Below are 17647 nucleotides of genomic sequence, written 5' to 3'. Positions count from 1 at the left end.
ATCCAGATTCAAGATTCAAGTTTATCAAGATTTCTACTCCCAACTGTATGACTTGGTAGTTTGTTTCTAAATTCCCAATACTCTGTGTAAAGAAGGACTTTCTGGCTTCAGACCTAAATGCACTTCCCTTTAATTTCCACTGTTTTCTTCGAGTATGTGATTCACTGTTAATTTGAAAGATTTCTGGATCTACTTTATCAATGCCTTTGAGAAATTTGAAAATCTGAATTTTAATCCTTCTAATAGAGAAATTAAGTAGACAAGATTGGGGATCTTTGCTGAGCTGAAAGGCCTGTTCTTATCAAAATGTTTGAGTTCAACAAATATGCCAAATTAATAAATAATATAAAGGCGTCAAAGGACAGTATGTGGTCAAAGTCTGTACAATTCATTTCTGGAGAATTGAAGTGTCACCACCAGATGCGGGTTTTTGAATGAAGGTAGACTTTTGGGTTTCACTGATGCTTATACAGTCCTGGGAAGAAAAGCTGGTCCTGAAGGCAAAAGTGATGTCAGTAGTCATCCTGTTTGGAGGCATCAGATTTGTCATTGAAAAGGTAGATGATGTTAATGCCACCATTTTCTAGAGGCAAATTAAATGTGCCATGAGAACCATGAAGATGCCCACTAAACACATAGCAGTAGAGTGTTGTACCGTGTTAGCCATAGATTGGTACAGGAGAAAGTAGGGTGAAATTACATCTTTTATTGGATTACAAATGCAAGCTTTCGAGGCAGCTAAGGCCTCTGGTTCATGTGCATCCCATTCTATTGATCAACATTGAGATGTTTTCCACACCTTGCTTAGAATTTAGGAATTGCCTGACTGTATGAGGTCAAACAGTTGATGATGTGTGTTAGAGCAAAAACCAAGCCATGAGGTTAAAGGAACTGCCTGTAGAGCTTAGAGACAGGCTTATGTCGAGGCACACATCTGGGAAACGATACAAAACATTCCTGCAGCATTTAAGGTTCTCTGTTATACTGGCCTTCATAACTCGGTAACACATTAGTTTAGGTACAGCAAAAATGCATCTATTACTTATTTACTCTTATATAACAAGACCTTAGCAGACACTTCACATCAGTAAATAGGTAATACATCTCTGTGCAATGTGGCAAAATAACTTGTTAATACGCAGAATTCATAGGTCTTATAGTAAATATGTAATATCTTAGGGAAACCACCTCAGAACACTTTAAAGTTTAGTTTTGTTAGTAGGTCAAATTGCAGAGATGATTAAACACTTCATTAAGTATTATGAAGAACCAAAGAAGCCTTTTTTAGGACTTGTCACTTAAGAGTAAATGATTAATAGATGTATTTTTGCAGTACCTACACTAAACTTTTTTACCCATATTTCTTAAGCAGAAGAAGTTTGGATCAACCACAAAACTTCCTAGATATGGTCACTCAGTCAAATTGAGCCATCATGGCAGAAGCGTCTTTTTAAGAGAGGTGACCAAGAAGCCAATGGTCACTCTGGCCAAAGCCCAGAAAATCTGAGGAGATGGGCGAGACTTCGAGAAGGTCAATGACAACAGCAACACTAAACTAATCTGGGCTTTATGACAGAATGGCCCTTTGACAAATTAAAGCTTACAGTACTTGGACTTTGAAAACAGGCTGAGAAGCAAGATTATGTGGTGTGATGGAACTAAAATTAAACATTTCTAAACCTCATGTCTATAGAAAACCATTCACTGCTTATCACGTGTGCAGTACCATTCCAACAGTTAAGAATGGTGGTGTCAGCATCATGCTTTGGGGTTGTTTTGAAGCAGTAGGGACTATGAGACTAGACAGGATTTTGGGAAATCTGAATGGAGCAAAGTCCAGAGATCTCCTTAATGAAAACCTGCTCCAGGGCAATCTAGTTCTCAAAATGGGAAGAACTGTTGCTTTTCAACAAGACAATCACTTTAAGAATAAAGCAAAGGCAACACAGGACAAGTTGGCTTAAAGACAACTTATACGAATGTCCTTGAGTGGCCCAGATTTAACCCAGTTGACCATCTCTGGAGAGACCTGAAAATAGCTGACCACAGACAGTCTCCACCCAACCTGATAGAGCTTCAGAGGATGTGCAGAGAAAATATTAGAAAATCTCTAAATCCAGATGTGTGAAGCTTGTACCATCATCCTCACGTAGACTGAAGTCTGGAATTACTTAAAAAGTCAGACCTAGACCCACACATACTAAATAACTATAGGCCTATTTCAAATTTACCATTTCTCTCTAAAATACTAGAGAAAGTAGTAGCCAGTCAGCTTCAGTCACACCTTACGCGTTACAATTTATTTGAGAAATTCCAGTCTGGCTTTCGCACTGGTCATAGTACAGAAACGGCACTAACACGGGTTGTAAATGACATTCTGATATCCTCTGATGAAGGAAACTCCACTGTAATTATGTTGTTGGACTTAAGTGCAGCATTTGACACCATTGACCATTCGATTTTACTGCACAGGCTAGAAAACGATGTTGGGCTTACAGGCCCCGTGCTCGCTTGGTTCAGTTCTTATTTATCAAATCGATTCCAGTATGTACAGAAATGTGCAGAACTCCATCATTATACACAGAAGTTCAATATGGTGTCCCGCAGGGCTCAGTACTGGGACCTTTACTGTTTTCACTTTACATGCTTCCACTGGGATCTCTCATTAGGAAACATAATGTTAATTTTCACTCGTATGCAGATGACACCCAGTTATACCTTTCATTTAAATCAAATGAAGTTTCTCCGATGTTGTCTTTAATTAGTTGTGTTAGTGAATTAAAGGAATGGATGAATGAGAACTACTTGTCTTTAAATACAGATAAAACAGAGATGTTAATTGTTGGAGGGAATGACGCTGATCACAGCAATATTTTGTCGTCATTTAACTCAGTTGGAATCCCAATTAATTTTACTGAATCAGCCCGCAATCTAGGTGTTATCTTTGACTCTAGCATGTCATTTAAAGCGCATATTACAAAGTCGTCCAAAACATGTTTTTTCCATCTTAAAAATGTTAGGAAATTAAGGCGCTTTCTAAATAAACAGGATTGTGAGAAATTAATTCATGCATTTATCTCTAGTAGGATTGACTACTGCAATGCGGTGTTCACTGGCTGTTCAAACTGTTCTCTATACAGCCTCCAGTTAATCCAAAATGCGCTGCAAGAATTATTACAAGAACAAGAAAATATGAACACATAACCCCAGTTCTTAAATCTTTACACTGGCTCCCAGTTAAGTTTAGGGCAGATTTCAAAATCCTCCTTTTAACATATAAAGCATTAAATGGCCAAGGTCCGCTTACTTGTCTGAACTTATCATGACTTACAAACCTGAGCACATTAAGATCTCAAGATGCCGGTCTGCTTAGGATTCCAAGGATTAATAAAATAACAGTGGGAGGTCGAGCTTTTAGTTACAGGGCCCTAAACTGTGGAATGGTCTTCCTGCTTCCATAAAGATGCCCCTTCAGTCTCAGCCTTTAAATCCCGGCTGAAGACTCACTACTTCAGTTTAGCATATCCTGACTAGAGCTGCTGATTAACTGTACAGACTGCATCTCTGTTGTTAGTCATTAGCACTATAACATAAGTAACATGATAATTATATTTGAATACTAACCCTCACCTATTCTGTTTCTTTTCTCGGTACCCAAATGTGGCCATTGGTGCCACGGCCCACTTGCCAAGTTGTTTGCCTGCCTATGGTAAAGTCATCCCTGATGGAGGATCACAGGAATCATGGGAAAGAGGGGTCCTTTCATCGGACAACGTTTCAGCCGTGGCATGGCCAAATGGAGATGCAGCTAGATGGATGAGGTCTCCAGGACTCTAAAAATATCCAAACCTAATTATGTCATATCATCTACTGTTAAACCGTACTTCTAAAATTTTTATTATTATGCTGTATTAAGGAATTGTTCTGTTCTGTGTATTGTATTGTATTGACCCCCTACTTTTAACACCCACTGCACTTCCAACCTATCTGGAAAGGGGTCTCTCTTTGAACTGCCTTTCCCGAGGTTTCTTCCATTTTCCCTAAAAGGTTTTTTTGGGAGTTTTTCCTTGTCTTCTCAGAGAGTCAAGGCTGGGGGGCTGTCAAAAGGCAGGGCCTGTTAAAGCCCATTGCGGCACTTCCTGTGTGATTTTGGGCTATACAAAAAAAATCTGTATTGTATTGTATTGTAATTGCTGAAGTATTTTTGAAGTCACTGTGTACATTATATGTTTTTATTTAATATTCATTGTATGTGTCTCTGTGCCGTGAAATTGGAGTTTATGCTTTTTATGGATGTCTGTCAGACCTTTTCTTAAGCATCAGCAGCATTTGAAAACTTCTCTAAAAATGAAATGTTTTACGTACAAAATCAGAAGCATGAAACATCTGAGTAAGCCGTGTATTCAAAAACTGTTATTTTTATGACTGTAAAGTGCTATATCAGTTGATGCCATCCTGCATCATACCACATATTTTACCCAAATAGTAAAAAACTAGTACCCAACTGTCTGTAAGCAATGTGAATTTATGAATAAATGCATGGCACATGCCAACTACTGTACTTGTTTATTTACACTGAAGAGCTGAATGAAGGATAAAATGTGGAGTCAACAGAAAATGATATTTGAATGACTAACTTTGCAGAATTAGTTAACTTATCACACTTAACAAATATAAATAATAAAGAAGCACCTAAAATTCCTTAGGAGAAATGGTTTTAGATGAAAAGGAGAGGTAAAAGGAATCAAAAATTAAAAATGTGGTTTTAAAAGCATACTATATTTAGCAAGGTTTCTTTCTAGTATTGTTTTAATCTCTTTAAAGTCTTCATATTTTTTTGTCCAACGTGTCTTATAACATTTGAGCTATGATGGTTTACATTTTCCAATTGGAGCACAAGCAGATGACTTTCTTGTGGTCACATAGTACCAGTAGTGGGATCTGAAGTGCCACACTGTACCACACTGCCTGCCTTTGCTTCTAAAATGAGTTTGATCTAACAGGAGCACGGTATTACTAATAAGATGAACTAATAGTATTAATCAGAAGAAAGGACTACAGTTTTGTAATTGTAGTAAAGTGTTAATTACCACAAACAACTGTTTATACATTTCACCAGATATTACTGAGCACACAATGCAAATACTTTCATGTCGCAAAAAAAAAAAAAAAGTCAATACACTACTTGGAAAATCTGAGCCTATTCTGTTACTTTGCTGAGTTTCTTACTGAAATTTAATTGGAGATACTTGTGAGATGCAGGCGACAAAAAGATCTCCATTTTATATCTTTCTGATTGGCATTTCAGCCACCATAAAAAATCTCACACTGTTCCAGTGTGGTGCTGTGGTGTCACCTGCTACACTCGGGTCCCAAACCAGGTGGTTCATTGTGTGGTGAGTATGGCAACTCTCTATCAGTGCATGCTACCAACCTCTCTCCTCTCTCTCTCTCTCTCTCTCTCTCATTATTGTATTTCTGAAATGGCAATGATAGATTGGTATAAATACCTATAAATGTGAAAAACATCACTTGTGTCCTGTTTTGTGTGTTGTACTGTATATACTTGTGGATAGGTTCTCCCGCGGATAAGTCAGGACCTGATTTTACAGTATACTTTCTGGTATTTTATAATGTCGGTCATATAAGTCGAATGCAGAAAACTCACGCTATTGGTACAAGAGATTATGATATGCTACCACCCATGTGCGAGAGTAACCACGGAGCACAGTGCCTTTTTTTTCTATGTGGATGCAGCAAAGGACTGTATCAGCGCGTGCTCGTAACCTTTCTCTTTTTCTCTCTATTGTGCCTACGTGATCATACGGTAATACCCGAACTATTCTGAAGCAACGTTTGTACTGTTTTGTGTTTTTTGTATCTCACACCCTCATACGCCTAAGAGCATCCGTTATCTACGATGATGCGTTCGATTAGAAGAAAATATGAAACTGGTTTTATATTAAATGTCATTGAAGTAGCGAAAGAAATTGGTAACTGCGCTGCTGCAACAAAATTCGATGCGTCTGAGAAACTGATATGAGATTTGGAGGAGGCGTGGAGATGTTAAAAAAAAAAAAAAAAAGTGTCGTATTTTTGACCATGTAAACCAGGGTTTGATTTTTGATTGATTTTTCGGGTTTTGACACCTGACTTATAAGTGAGTATATACAGTATTTACCCCATTTTATGATCCCCCATTGCATGCCCAACCTACCTGGAAGGGGTCTCTCTCTGAATTGCCCTTCCCAAGATTTCTTCCATTTTTTTTCTTTTAAGTATTTTTTTTTTTCTTGTCTTCTTAGGGAGTCAAGACTTGTGGGCAGTCAAAACACAGGGCATATTGTAGCCTATTGAGGTGTTATCCTCCCTTGTGTGCTTTTGTGAAATAAACTGTTGTTGTTGTATACAGAACACTGGCAATGACAAAGCGTTCAAACCAACAATTTTGAGATTTAGTTAATTGGTTCTCATACTCGCCATCATGAGCTTACCAATGCACAGCTGCTCTGCACTGACATGATGTGAAGTAGAGCAACCTCTTTGAGTTGGCACCTTTCTGTCAAAACTGTTGTATTCATTTTGTGCAACAACAACATTTATTTATATAGCACATTTTCATACAAGAAAAAATGTAGCTTAAAGTGCTTTACAAAATGAAGAATAGAAAAATAGAAGACACAATAAAAAATAAAAATAAGTCAACATTAATTAACATAGAATAAGTAAGGTCCGATGGCCAGGGTGGGCAGAAAAAAACAAAAAAAAAAAACTCCAGACAGCTGGAGAAAAAAAAATCTGCAGGGATTCCAGACCAAGAGACCGCCCAGTCCCCTCTGGGCAATCTACCTAACATAAATGAAACAGTCCTCTTTGTATTTAGGGTTCTCATGGAAGGACTTGATGATGATGGTCACGTAGACTTCTGGCTTTCAGTCCATCAATGTTGGAGCATCATGATGCTTTGAGTATGTGGTGGTGGCGCAGGCCACCCACCACAAAGAAACCGGAAAAAGAAACCGAACAGAGAGTTGGGGTCAGTACGGATTTTAGAGTCACTATGAATAGTTATTATCATGAATTGAACATACAGAGTATCAGGATTAAGTTAAAGTGAAGTTAGGAGAAAGCCATGTTAAAGTAATGTGTTTTCAGCAGTGTTTTAAAGTGCTCTACTGTATTAGCCTGGCGAATTCCTATTGGCAGGCTATTCCAGATTTTAGGTGCATAATAGCAGAAGGCCGCCTCACCACTTCTTTTAAGTTTAGGTCTTGGAATTCTAAGGAGACACTCATTTGAGGATCTAAGGTTACGATTTGGAATATAAGGTGTCAGACATTCCGATATATAAGATGGAGCGAGATTATTTAAGGCTTTATAAACCATAAGCAGAATTTTAAAGTCAATCCTGAATGACACAGGTAACCAAGTGTAGTGACATCAAAACTAGAGAGATGTGCTCAGATTTTCTTTTCCTAATTAGGATTCTAGCAGCTGCATTCTGCACTCGTTTCAAATGACTTTTAATCGTAATGTATCCAGTTTATTTCTAATAGCCTCATTGTATCTATTATTGCCAATCACTAAGATTTCAGTTTTCTCTTTATTTAACTTGAGAAAGTTACTATTCATCCATTCTGAGATACAAGTCAGACATTGTGTAAGTGAATCAAGAGAATCGGGGTCATCAGGTGCTATTGATAAGTACAGCTGTGTGTCATCAGCATAGCTGTGGTAGCTCAACTACGATTGCAACGCGATTTACCCCACTGTCGGCCATTTTCTGCTTCTGCTTCGTACCCTAGGAGGAATGAGAGAGAGAGAGAGAGAGGTTAGCATAGCTGTGGTAGCTCACATTGTGCCCTGAGATAATCTGACCTAACGGAAGCATGTAGATTGAGAAGAGCAGCGGACCCAGGATAGAGCCTTGTGGAACACCATATTGGATATCATGTGACTTTGAGTTGTAATTAACACAACTCCCTGTCAGGTAGGATTCAAACCAATTTAAGACACTGCCAGAGAGGCCCACCCATTGACTAAGGCGATTTCTAAGAATATTATGATCAATGGTGTCAAATGCAGCACTCAGATCTAAGAGGATGAGAACAGATAAATGGCCTCTGTCTGCATTCACTCGCAAGTCAATTACTACTTTAACAAGTGCAGTTTCTGTGCTGTGATTTATTCTAAAACCCAACTGAAATTTATCAAGAATAGCACATTTATTTAGGTGGTCATTTAACTGCATAATGACTGCCTTCTCAGAACTTTACTTAAGAAAGGCAGGTTAGAGATGGGTCTAAAATTTTCAAGAGCCGAGGGGTCAAGATTATGTTTCTTAAGTAGGGGTTTAACTACAGCAGTCTTAAGACAGTCTGGGAAGACCCCCGTATCTAATGACGAATTTACTATGTCAAGAACATTATCAATTAGCACGCCTGATACTTCTTTGAAAAACCTTGTTGGTATTGGGTCAAGGACCAGGTGGAGGGTTTTAATTGAGATTATTTTTTGTAAATCAGGTAAATCTATCCTAGTGAAAGAGTTTAATTTGTTTATAACAGGATGCTGGGGTTTAGGAGGATCCTTAGTGTTGGAGGGATATACTATGTTATTTCTAATATCATTAATTTTTTGATTGAAAAATACAGCGACAGCCTCACAGGTTTCACTGGAAGCACTTAGGAGGCATTCCTTTGAGCTACCTGGGTTTAGTAGGCGATCAATTGTAGAAAATAAGACTCTGGGATTACTAGCATTGTTATTTATAATCTTAGAGAAATAGCAGCTCTCAAGACGGACAGTGTTATTGTATTCTGTTATTTTGACTTTTAATATTTCATAGTGGATAGTAAGTTTAGTCTTCCTCCATTGACGCTCAGCTCACGGCATGTTCTCTTTAAATCAGACACTCTTTGGGTCTTCCATGGTATAACAATGCTAGAAGATTTTTTCACTGTCTTTTCAGGTGCAACTATGTCAACAGCAGCTCTCACTTTAGTATTAAATCTTTCCACCTTACTATTTACATTATCCTCGCTATTATAGCTGGCACTATAAACGGACTGATTGCTTAAAATGTTTGTAAGTTTTAAAGCTGCTGCTGAGTCAAAGAAGCGTTTTTTAACAATATGCTTCTCATGAGTGTTTTTATCATTATTTCTATATTAAAAGTAGAAGAAAATGGTCTGATAGACCAATATCAATGATCTGTTTTATATCAACTTTCAGTCCTTTAGTAATCACTAAGTCTAACGTATGACCTGCTTTATGTGTAGGCTGATTTAAGTTGTCTCAAATCAAAAGAATCCAGGAGGTTCATAAATTCTTTTACTTTTAGATCACACTGATTATCTATATGAAAATTAAAGTCGCCAACTATTAGGAGTGTGTCATAGTTAGTAATTAAAATTGACATTAAGTCAGAGAATTCCTCAAAAAGAGCGTTGAATATTTAGGAGGTCTATACACGGATAATACTAGAACTTGAGAATCTCCATGATAACAACGGCGAGATACTCAAAGGACTTGAACTTACCAAAACTGACATCTTTACATTTTAACGGCTCGAGTAAATGTTTGCCAAGCCGCCCCCCCTTTTTCCCTGGCGGTCTGCACGAGTAAAACTGTAATCCGGAGGCAAAGATTCGATTAAAACAGCCGCACCATCTGAATTAAGCCAAGTTTCACTTAGTGCAATAAAATCTATTTTTTTATCACTAATAAGATCGTTGATAAAAAATGTTTTGTTAGTTAAAGCTCTAACATTTAATAGTGCCATATTTAATGTTTGGAGGTGCAGAGATGAGTACTATATGCGTTATTGATATTTGGAATAGGAACTAAATTATTTTATTAGCCGCTCTGTGTGTATTTTTGTTTAATCTGTGATCTGTTTTATAGTTTTAATACATTGTTCCTCTAAAATAGTAATTTTAATTAGATTATTGGAGTTTATGCCGTATTTCCTAGATTTTCTACGTGCATTGAGATTGCTTATTACAGTATTAATGTTGTGCACTTTAACGGAAGATTCTATTAAACACTTATCATGTCCTAGCACAACAGTATCATTTCGGAAGGGGTTAAGAGCAGAGATAGATAGTCAAGAAAACGAATTACCTTATATGTTTTCGGAGAGGACCCGGCGCGAAACTGTTCGGATGCAGGCCATCACGCTTGAAGAGACGGCCTTTCCAAAAGAGATTCCAATTGTTGATGAAACCGACATCCTTCTTCTTGCAGAAACCCTGTAGCCAGTTGTTCAATCCTAGCAGACGACTGTAGTACTCGTTGGATCGTCTGACGAGAGGTAGTGGATCCGAAATGAAGATCTTTGCCGATGGGGTCCTCTCCTTCGTGTCTTTAATCAAAGCTGCGAAGTCAGCCTTCAGGATTTCTGATTGTCGGTGCCTTATATCATTTACGCCGGCATGCAAAACGATTGCTCCAACTGCCCTCTCCTTGTGCTTCGTAGACTGCTGGCGACGTCTCATCATCTCGGACACGAGCACCGGGAAAACAAGAAACAAACGATTTTCCATTAGGGCATGCGACATTAAGGTTTCTAACAATAGAATCACCTACCACTATTACATCACCAGGGGCTGAAGGCGAACTGGGGACGCGGAGAGGGTCAAACCGGTTCTGAGATAGGATGCTCGCCTGTGCCGATGGAGGTGCTCTGGCCTTGAACCCCGCCTGCATAGCTGAAATCCAAACAGGGTCATCAGCGGTGTCGCTCCTATGCGACGCGGCGGTGAGGTCGGCACAATGCGGGGTTGATGTTTCGCCGGTTACAGATGGCGAGGACGGTTTATCCAGCAGCCGGGCCTTCAGATCTCTAAGGTATCTCCGTCGGGACAGCAGTTTCTGAATCTGTTCGTCAAGTGCCTGGAGTTCTTCAGCTAAGATTGCAATGTGATTTACCCCACTGTCGGCCATTTTCTACTTCTGCTTCGTACCCTAGGAGGAATGAGAGAGAGAGAGAGGTTAGCATAGCTGTGGTAACTCACGTTGTAACCTGAGATAATCTGACCTAATGGAAGCATATAGATTGAGAAGAGCAGTGGACCTAGGATAGAGCCTGGTGGAACACCATACAGAATATCATGTGTCTTTGAGATGTGATTACCACAACTCACAAAGAATTTTCTCCCTGCCAGGTAGGATTCAAACCAATATAAGACATTGCCAGAGAGGCCCCCCCATTGACTAAGGCAATTTCTAAGAATATTGTGATCAATGGTGTCAAATGCGGCACTCAGATCTAAGAGGATGAGAACAGATAAATGGCCTCTGTCAGCATTTACTCGCAAGTCATTTACTACTTTAACAAGTGCAGTTTCTGTGCTTTGATTTGTTCTGAAACCTGACTAAAATTTATCAAGAATAGCATGTTTATTGAGGTGGTCATTTAACTGCATAATGACTGCCTTCTTTAGAAGTTTACTTAAGAAGGGCAGGTTAGAAATGGGTCTAAAATTTTCAAAAGCAGAGGGGTCAAGATTATTTTTCTTGAGCAGGGGTTTAACTACAGCAGTCTTAAGACAGTCTGGGAAGACCCCCGTATCTAATGACGAATTTACTATGTCAAGAATATTGTCAATTAGCACGCCTGATACTACTTTGAAAAACCTTGTTGGTATTTGGTCAAGGACGCAGGTGGATGGTTTCAGTTGAGAGATTATACTATGTAATTCAGGTAAATCTATCCTGGTGAAAGAATTTAATTTGTTTATAATGGAGTACCTGGGCTTTGGAGGTTCTACAGTGTTGGGGAGATATACTATATTATCTCTAATATCATTAATTTTTTGATTGAAAAATACAGTAATGTTCTCACAGGTTTCACTGGAAGTATTCTGAGGGCATTCCTTTGTGTTACCTGGGTTTAACAGACGATCAATTGTAGAAAATAAGACTCTGGGATTACTAGCATTGTTATTTATAATATTAGAGAAATAGCAGCGCCTCTCAAGACGGAATGTGTTATTGCATTCTGTTATTTTAACCTTCAATATCTCATAATGGATAGTTAATTTAGTTTTCCTCCATTTACGCTCAGCTCTACAACACGTTCTTTTTAAATCACACACTCTTTGGGTCTTCCATGGAATAACAATGCTAGAAGATTTTTTAAGTGTCTTTTCAGGTGCAACTATGTCAACAGCAGCTCTTACTTTAGAATTAAAGTTTTCCACTTTACTATTTACATTATCCTCGCTATTATAGTTGGCACTATAAATGGACTGATTGCTTAGAATGTTTCTAACGTAGGTTGATTAACGAGCTGTTTTTAAAATCAAGAGTCCAGGAGGTTCATGAATTATTTTACTTTTTGGTCACACTGATTGTGGATATGAAAGTTAAAGTCGCAGACTATTTAGAGTGTGTCATAGTTCGTAATTAAAATTGACATTAGGTCAGAGAATTCCTCAAAGAAAGACACGTTATATTTAGGAGGTCTATACACGGATAATACTAGAACGTGAGAATCTCCATGAATAACAACTGAGATACTAAAAGTACTTAAATTTACCAAAACTAGCATCTTTACATTTTAACCGGCTTGAGTAAATGTTTGCCAAGCCGCCCCCCTTTTTTCCCTGGCGGTCTGCACAAGTACACCTGTAATCCGGAGGCGCAGATTCGATTAAAACAGCCGCGCCGTCTGAGTTAAGCCACGTTTCACTTAGTGCAATAAAATCGATGTTTCTATCACTGATAAGATCATATATAAAAAATGTCTTGTTAGTTAAAGCGCTAATATTTAATAGTGCCATATTTAATGTTTCGGAGGGGTCAGAGCTGAATTCTATGCGTGTTATTGGTATTTGGAACAAAAGCGAAGTTATTTTTGTTAACGCCGCTCTGTGTGTATTTTTTATGTAATCTACAATCTGTTTTTATAGTTTTAATGCATTGTTGATCTAAAGTAGTAATTGCAATTAAATTATTGGTGTTTATGCCACACTGTCTAGATTTTTTATGTGCATTAAGATTGGTTATTAGATTATTAATGTTGTGCACTTTTACGGAAGACTGTGTTAAGCCATTATGTCCTAGCAAAGCAATAGCATTATGGAAGGGGTTTAAAGCAGAAATAGACAGTCAAGATAGACGAATTACCTTAGCGATGTTTTCGGAGAGGACCCGGGCCAAATCTATTCGGATGCAGTCCATCCCGCTTGAGGAAACGCGGCCTTTCCCAAAAAAGGTCCCAGTTGTCAATAAACCCGATACCTTGAGTCTTGCAGAAGCATCTGAGACAGTTGTTTAAACCCAGCAGACGACTGTAATATCCATTTGATCGTCTGACGAGAGGTAGTGGACCCGAGATGAAAATTTTTGTCGATGGGGTCCTCTCCTAGTCTTTAACTAGTGCTGCAAAGTCAGCCTTGAGAACCTCCAACTGTCGGTGCCTTATGTCGTTTACGCCAGCGTGTAAAATATTGGATCCAACTGCCCACTTGTGCTTCTCGTAGATGGTCGATGCCCGTCTCATCACATCTCGGACTCGAGCACCGGGAAAACAAGAAACAAAAGATTTTCGTTTAGGGCATGTGATATTGAGGTTTCGTACAATCGAATCACCTACCACGATTACATCACCCGGGGTTGAAGGCAAACTGGGGACGGAGAGGGTCGAACGGTTCTGGATTGGGATGCTCGCCTGTGCCGATGGAGGTGTTCTAGCCTTGAACCCCCGCCTGCATAGCTGAAACACGCCGAGGTCTTCATCGGCGTTGTCATTGCGCCTACGAGGCGTGGGGGTGAAGCTTATTTGCCCTTGGAATTGAGCGGCACGAGGTGGGGTTGATGTTACGTCGACTTCAGATGTCGAGGATGGTTTATCCAGCAGCTGAGCCTTCAAGTCTCTAAGGTACCTTCGTCTGGACAGGAGTTTCTGAATCTTTGTCGAGTGCCTGGAGTTCTTCGATGACGACGGCAACGCGATTCATCTCACTGTCGGCCATTCTCTGCTTCTACTTCCGCTTCGTGACCTAGGAAAGAATGAGAATGCCTATATATGCATGCATGTATAGACTCGTCAAACTTGGATCAGTTGTAAAATTAATTGGAATAGTAAAACAAAAAAAAATCCAATTTAAGGCAAAAATCAGGATAGAGACACTTTTTGCTTTCATGTGAAGGAAGCCTTAAAAGACTGATGGTTCTTAGGAAAAGAGCTTTGTAATGTCAATTACACCATCCAAAAAAAATCAAATGTGTACAAATGCTAAATATGGAAACATTAAATCAGGGTTCTACTGTAAATGCTTTATTTGGGGGAGGAGGGGCAAAAATTCTGTGTAATTCCTTTGAATAGTGCTGGACAAAAACCTGAATTTTTCAGCCCAAAAGATTAAAAAATGTGCATAAATGATTCTACAGACATTTGACTTGAAAATGATTACAGATGTGAGAATCTTTTTTTTCATTTCTACAAGCAGTGAAGTGCCCAAACCTCTGAAATACTTTGTGGGAGATGAATCGAAAAATCAAGATTATTTTTGTATAAATATGCTTTTTCAATATAGTGTGACTTTATATACTTTTAAAAATGGTCTTCTAGAACAGAGGGAATCTTACTGAGACACAAGTATCTCCATGAGGGGGCATCTGATCAACAAAAATTAAAGTAGTGCCAAAGGGTTTCCTTGTCTCACTAGGATCCATGAGCTACCAATAATGTTTCCAATGGTGTGTGTTAAGAGAAAATGTCGTCCTCTGTTTTTGTGGTCTTCACCAAAAGTATCCCATTATTATCATAATACTTATGTGAATGCAGGATGATAACATGGTTTGGTATAAAACAGAGTGATGCAGGTAGGAAGACAAAAGTAGAAAGACAAAACACAGAAACATACAGGCATTCAAAATGCAGGAACTATGTAAATAAGGCAATCATGGTCATAGAAACACGTGTAATGGTCATAAACACAAGTGGCTAGAGAATACAAGAATACAGTACATAATTAACATGCAATAGCTGAGGTAACCTGCTTAAATGCTAACCTTAATTAATTAATAGGCTAGAAACCATAAAAAAACTGTTGTGAGCCATCTGTTATTCCATTCCTTTAATGAATTACTAACCACTGAGCAACACTGAAAGGGCTTCTATTAAAAATAAAAATCACTTTTAATTAATTTTTGAAACATTGGTACCACAGAAAGTATGTAATCCAAAAATGCATTTGAAGTTAGCACATAATATTCAGTTTGTATGTGATGCTTGGGACTAAAGATTAAAAAATTCAGAAGGGTACTTAACAGGGAAGAAGCCAAAATAGTTGAAAAAATCATCGTAAATGAAGGTAGTTATTCTGTTAACTTGGTGTGGCTGTCAGACTCTTAGTCAATTTAACTTATTAGCTTAATATAGTTATTTTTTTATTTTTAGGATGCAAGCCTAAAGTATACCAAAAGTATGTGAGAATTGTCCAGATATGGATGAGAAAGTGAGGACTCGAGTTAAAAGCTGCGTTGGGGTAACAAATAAGATCCCAGTTAGAGGAGGTCTGCACCAGGGATCATCCTCTTTGATTTGGTTATAAATGTCTTGAGTCGTGGGATAAAAGACCAATCCCCCTAGTGTATGCTTTTTGCTGAGGACATTGTGTTCAACAGTACTAGAAAAGAAGAAATGGAAAGAAAGTTGGAAGAATGTAGTAGGGCTTTGGATGAAAGAGGGTTGAAGATAAATAGGAAGAAGGCAGAATACTGTATATGAAGTTTAAAGATGACCAGGATTCACGTTAGCCTGTATATGAAGTTTAAAGATGACCAGGATTCACGTTAGCCTGTATATGAAGTTTAAAGATGACCAGGATTCACGTTAGCCTGCAGGGAGAGATACTGAAAAAAGTGTATAAATTTCAATATCTCTGATCAGTGGTGCCAGAGATGGAAAACAAGAAGGAGAAATAATTCAGAGTACAGTGTGGATGAAACAATTGGAAGAAGGTATCAGGAATATTATGTGATCGAAGACTTAAGGTGAAGGTTAAAATTAAGGTTGTTAAGACCGTGGTAAGACCAGCAATAACATATGGAACTGAGAAATGGGCAGTAAAGGGAGTGCAGGAGAAGAAAGGAGAATGTTGAGATGGATGTGTGGAGTTACAAAAAAGGACAGAATAAGAAATAAGACAATCGGAGATATAATAGAAGTGATAGAGATATGTAAAAAAGTACAGGAGGAATGTGGACATGTGATGTGGAGAGACAATGAATATGTGGGTAAAAGAGTGATGGGAATGGAAGTACATTGGAAGAGAAAGTAAGTGAGGCCAAAGCGGTGGTGGATGGATAAAGTAAAAGGAAATCTGAAGGAAACGAGCTTCACTGGCGAGGAGGTGCAGGACCGAGCTGTAAGGATGCACATTAACCCCACATAGAAATGGGAAAAGAAGAATAAGAAAATAATATTTTTAATAGCATCCCTCATTTTGTGTGTTGGCTTTGATTTGTTTCTAGCCAGTCCACTTTCTTTGTCTACTTAGATATATATTTAATTACGTAATAGTTTCCTAAACTAATTCAACAATGAAGTGGGACTCGTTATAAGTGACCCTTCATATGGGTTATGGAATTTATACTGTGAAACAAAATTTACCAGACATGTTTCCAATTCAACAGATGGAAATTTTTAGGGCTGGGCAAGTTAACGTGTTATTATGGTGTTAACGCATTAATTAACACTGACAATTTTTTATCACATGTTAACGCAGTTTTTGTTAGTATTATTATTATTTTGAAAGCCTCAGTCTCGCTAGAGAAAGATAAGAGATCAGTGATTTTCTTGTTACAGTGCTTTTTGATATGCTTTTGGTAGAAGGAAAGTTACCTATGTTTATTTGACCTTGATTCCCTGTGCATGCATGAGTAGCAAAGAGCAAACAGATTCTAAAATGGTATATGGAGAGATACCAAAGTGAATGCTCAAAGGAAAAAAATCCATGGATGACTTTTTTCGTATTAAAGCTGAATTGGACTTGATTTGTCGGACTCCGATTTTGATGCAAGTGATCTGAACATGTAGATTGAAAACGAAAGTGAGGTACCGGCATCAGCTGATCAGTTCCCAGCAGATCATGGTGCTGAACATGTTCATGTAGCTGATGCACCTATGGCAACGTTCGCCTGGGAGGACAGACACTTACGATGACAGGAGGTACAAACCATATTGCGTCTCACTGCAACTGCCACCCCCATGCACCTGTCTCACAAAGACAGCCAGGCAGCCAGCCCACCGTGTATTCTTGCTGGCCGTTGAGCCGCCCCGCACAGCTGGTCCTGCTGCAAACTACAAACAGGCACCGATAGCTGGCACAACAGGCAGCAACAGACATTTTATGTTGATTTATGTGTGAAACCATTGCTTTGTGCACTTTTCAGAAAACTGAGTTTTTTGGAAAAAATATGAGCCCTCAAAGAGTTGCTACTGAACATAGACTGTTTATGCTGCTCCCTGATAAAAGAAAATGTCTCTGCTATTATCTGTTCAAGTAAAAAAGTAAACAGATTTAGAAATGTTAACTTGCTTTTGCCTGGAAGGTTCCTGTTATAATGTTGTGATTGTGGCTCTGGACTTTGAGGGTAACTTGTTTTTCTGTAACAAAGTAGATAAAACGTT

Source organism: Polypterus senegalus, chromosome 7, assembly GCF_016835505.1.
Source record: "Polypterus senegalus isolate Bchr_013 chromosome 7, ASM1683550v1, whole genome shotgun sequence".
Lineage (NCBI taxonomy): Eukaryota > Metazoa > Chordata > Cladistia > Polypteriformes > Polypteridae > Polypterus > Polypterus senegalus.
The sequence above is the reverse complement of the archived record's forward strand: the minus strand, read 5'-3'. Positions refer to the sequence as shown.